This window comes from Apis dorsata, unplaced genomic scaffold (assembly GCF_000469605.1).
Source record: "Apis dorsata unplaced genomic scaffold, Apis dorsata 1.3 scaffold_207, whole genome shotgun sequence".
Taxonomy (NCBI): Eukaryota; Metazoa; Arthropoda; class Insecta; order Hymenoptera; family Apidae; genus Apis; species Apis dorsata.
In genome coordinates, this window is record NW_006263491.1 from 462,586 (window position 1) to 467,688 (window position 5,103).

The window sequence follows — 5,103 nt, forward strand, 5'->3', positions numbered from 1 at the left end:
CCGGCTTTCGACCCCGATTTTAACTTGACAACGTTTCCTCCGTGTTTTCGATTTGCCAGGAGAATAATAATAATTGTCTGTGTGTATACGTGTATCTTCATCAATGGAATTTTCAATGGGAGACACGGAATTAATTTAATTTGGAGAATGGTTTAAAATGGAGGGGGGTTCAAATGAACGGATTTCCTTGCGAATTGAAAAATTTTTCGAATTCTTGAAAATTCCTCAACATTTTTCATATTCCCTGCGAAACTAGAATATGGATAAAACATTGAAAATAATTTGTGCACAAAATTATATATAAATATTTTCAAAAATTTTCAATTGAACGCACGTACTTAATTATTCTCACTTTAATCAGTCATTCACAGTATACTTAATACAAACAGTATACGTAATATAATTCTATTAAAAATCAAGTTTCAAAGTGTCCCACTATCCACGAGAACGGTTTTTTAATCGCTTAAGAGAGGGAGGGGGAGAGGAAGGTGAGACAAATTAAATTAGCCAGTCAAAAAGAGAAGAAAAGGAAACGGAAAAGGGATGAAAGAGGCAAAAGCAAGGGATAAAGATGAGCTGGTTGTCGAGGGGAAAGCAACGTCAGAAACGGGACACGTTTATGGGTTGGATGGCGGTTAACGATTTTATGGAGACCCATCTAATGAGATTATCGGATTACTTCCGCGTCGGTACGGGTGCTCCATCGCAGTTTATTATTCCCACACAGTAGATTATGCGCTCATTCTTGAATCTTCTTCGCCCTGTAAACCTCGACTAGGTGTCTTTCAGGAATACAGGCACGTTTTCACGCATTTGCAAATTAGCACTGGCTTCGTTTTGAATTATAATTCTCTGAGAACTTAATTGCATCGATAATTAAATTTCGTTTATTAGGAAAGATCTTTTGATTTTACATTGTTTTTCTTTGTTTTTTTTTTTTAAAGTAAAAGTAACTTTTAAGAATAGAATATAAATATTGTCTTTTATATATTATTTAAGGGATTATACTAGTAGACTGAAGTATAATATTTGAAATGATATTATTTTATCATTTCGTAATTATTTAACAAAATTATTATTATCAATAGTACCACTTCTGATTATTTAAAGTAGAAAAGAAAAAGAAAGAAAGAAAGAAAAATTTGAACAAAATTAATTTTACAAAAATCTCTCTCACATTCTAAATTGAAAAAAAAAAAACTTCTTTCCAATATTAAAAAAGTAATCATAAAATTCCAACTTCTTCATTCCATCCCTTCATTTCCAAATTATCAATCCACGAACAGGAAAAATTCTTCCTATTCACCATCCTTCAATTTATCCCATCCCCTTGTTGTCAAACCAATAGTCAGCTCTTAATGATTGCACGTGACACATTCGAAATCGCATGGCTCAAAGATTAAAAAGATGGCGCGCCATATGGGTACACGTTGCGCCATCTCCGCTCCAAGCTTCTCTCTCTCTTGGTCCAACGGAGCCGAGGGACAGTTTTCAATCAAGGGACAATCATCCCTCGACGAGCAATCGAACCTTTTTATCGAATCATTGCGGCCAGTAGTCGTTTCCATCCCACGGAACGAAACGTCACCGGCCGATCATCGAACAACGACGAAGAAATACTTTTTCGCGGCGAGGGTACATACGGAGCAATATAAGAATGAGTGAGAGAGAGTCGACACTATTAGAGTATTCGCGTGGAAGGGAGAGAAAGAGCGCGTGTGAAGATGGAAAGCGTGATCAGAGCGTGTGTATGTGTGTTAGTGTGTATGAGAGAGAGAGAGAAAGTCGAGTTTAATAATAAAGGACAAAGTCCGGAGGGATACATAGCCGGACGAAGGAGGCAATATTTTATAATACGGACAAAGAGCACTACGGCGACTAGAAGAATCTCCAATAATTTGTTACTTTAATTTTCAATAAATAATTATTATCGGTGTTACAACAAATCATCGGCGTTAAATCTATCCTTTGATCTCCTTGTGAACGTGTGTGATCAATGCGGTTGTCATTCATTAGAGATTTCAGGTTAGGTTGTTGCACATGAAATGAACGAGTTTACGAGTAGGTGTTTAATTATTTGGAATTCAGTGATTAAAAATACTCAGTGGTATTATTAGTTGGTTAATGATTATTAATTTGTCATATTAGAACTATCGATTTAATGTATCTATTAATTATAATATATCTATATTTATTTTAAACGATTAGAATTGATTCTTTGGGCATAGAAAATTCTAATTTATAAGTCGATTAGAAAAAATGAAATAATCAGAAATTCACAAGTTGTCAGTGATGGAATTGTTAATTAAGTATCTAATTAATTTGATATTTTGTTTTGTATCACTTTACGTGTTTAACAGGTGAAATAATTCTATTTTTATGTATTTTATTAAAATAAAATTCTGTACAACATAACTCTTTTTACTATATAAAACTATTTGTGTTACAAGGAATTAAAATAATTGAATATAATAATATTTCTGATGCAGAATGAAAATCAATATCGATTTTATCAAATGCATTTACATATTTTTAAGTAATTGTAGAAGCAAAAAATTTGAAACCTATCATTTTATTGATCGGTTTGATAATTTTAATGTTAAGGCTTGAAACTCAATTGAATATTTTATCGATCGTATTATTAATAGACTGTAGATTTTTATACTCAAAAACTTAAATTTTTATTAAGATTAGCTTTATTTCTTAAATATAGTGCATATTTATGTTACAGTTTGAATATTTTTTTTCACGTAATATACATTTTTTAGATTTTTATGTATTAAAATTTTGCATAAATACATAAATATTTATAGTCTATTTATTATAAAGAAATGAATTATGTCTAATGCATAATAAATATCACAACTTTTATTCTTGCCTTAACAATAAAAGTTTAAGTTAAGCTTTCCAAAATCAAATATTTAAAAAAAAATTCTTTTTTACCAATTAGAAATATAATAATGTCTCTATAAATAACAATTTATTATATTCATTCAACATAGAGATCTTAGAATCATTTAATCATATAATTTTTTTTTCTAACATAATTAATTCAAAGAAAAATCGAATTCCTGTAATTTTGATTTTTTTTTATAAAAAAAAATATTCATCACATTGCATAATAAATTTTGCAAATGAAAAACAAACGCAAAATAATTTTAAATTAATTCTTGGCTCTAATTAATAAAAATGTCGATAAAACTTGAAAACGAAAAACTTCCAATTACCAAAACCGAGCGAATTTTGTAAAGCTGTCGCTTCATTGATTAAAAAATCATATATATATCGTTTCTATGCATAACTAACAAAAACTGATTCCAAATCACTTATATATTCAATAAATAATTAAAAATTTCAAAAAAAAAATCAGAATTTTAAAATTTCAAAAATTTCATCTGCAACAATCTAATACGAATCTCTATTCTTCGTCGAAAGGGTACATCCATTTGGAGTTTACCCTCGTGCGAAGAAGTCCCAATCGGGCATAACTAGGGCCCACGCATTGGACCCATTACTTTGTATGTTGCGCACACTTTAGAATACGCATGTATATAGATATACATATATATATATATATATATTATCCTATACCGTATATGTAATAATTCTTGGTCTCGTGGGAAGTGCCAGGTGCGCGACGCGTTGCGTATTTAGCAAACGATGAAACCGCGGGGCAATGGCGAAAGAGAGAGAAAGAAAGAAAGAAAGAGTATCTCGATTCGATTTTTAAAATTAAAGGATCGATTCTTGCTTGATCGACGACTCAGGGGACGGTAGGTGCATTCGTCGAACACTTTCAAATTTATCATGGTATTTTCATTGAAATTTTATTTATTTGTTCGTTTGCTTGGTTAATTAATGTACATAAGAAAAGCATGTTAGATTAATTTACAGTGAAAAATGACCAATATGGATTGAAAACGTAGAAATTAATCACATTATTTATCTTGCATAATTAAGTAAATCTACGTAACATAATGGAACTTTACAAAATTTATAAATTACATAAGTAATTTGATTATTTTGTTATTTAAATTTTAAAATTGTAAGAATTTTAAAACAAAAATCCATAATTTATTAATTACAACTTATAATTATCGATAACATTGTTAGTTTGTTAAATTGTTGTGCTAAAGATGTTGAGCAAATTATTATTTGAATTGAAAGAGAAAAACTAGAATTAATTGTCAAAATAATTTCGAAATATAATGTGCAAGTATTTTCATTCAGAAGCCAAATTGTTATTTTTATCATAGACAAATTATTAAAATTAATAATATAGAAATAATTGGGTACTATAATTATGTTTCTATCTGAATAGAATATAATATAATTTTTTACCAAATTTTTATCAATTACCTAAAATCTTATCATCCTCTTAGTAATTACAAAAATTGAAAGCAGTCAATTTCGTATCATATTTGATTTAATTTCTGAAAAATTTCTTAATTTTAATACCGAAATATACAATTACTATTTAAAAAGCCAAATGACATTAATGAAATTGATCAATTTGGCTTCCAAGTGACATTTATAATTCTAGTGTTAAATTTCGAAACCTTGAGACTTTGACACACATAACTCTAACAGTTAGTCCCTAGATGACTAATTGGAAGAGAAAAAAGAAAAAAAAAGAGAGAAAGAATTTACGAAGCAAAGAAGCTGCGACTTCAATCTCGCGAAGTATGATTCATGAATCGTTCGTTTCTATGCATCAGGTCACGGTCACTGGCCAATGAAAAAGATGGCTGCTTCTTATTTAGCGAGGCAAACGATCGAGGACATTCCTGTCAGCGGTTTTGCCCCGCAGCCTGGCCAAGAACCATTTTTCCAACGTAAAAATAGCATTCTAAGAGAAAAATGTATACCACCAATGGAACGGTTAATAGAATGTCGATTCTCTATGTGACACGTGTCGGATGTGATCGGGGATAAAAGCCAGGGAACGAACGCAGTCGATAAAGCGACAGCCGGTTCACCTGTATGACCGACATTTCTGTTTATTTGTTTATTACTATTTTCTTGTATACGTGAAAAATGGAAATGCACAAGTGGAAGTCCATTTATGTAAAGCAGTTTGGGAATGATTATTTCGTAATATGA

General features: G+C 30.5%; 1 long non-coding RNA gene across 1 annotated transcript; it reads left to right on the forward strand.

Moving 5' to 3' along the window:
* Positions 1-6: 6 nt before the first annotated feature.
* Positions 7-3,709, forward strand: LOC102674344. Its single transcript, XR_421697.2, has 2 exons — positions 7-83; positions 3,556-3,709. It is a non-coding gene; the product is annotated as an uncharacterized LOC102674344 (long non-coding RNA).
* Positions 3,710-5,103: the final 1,394 nt, after the last annotated feature.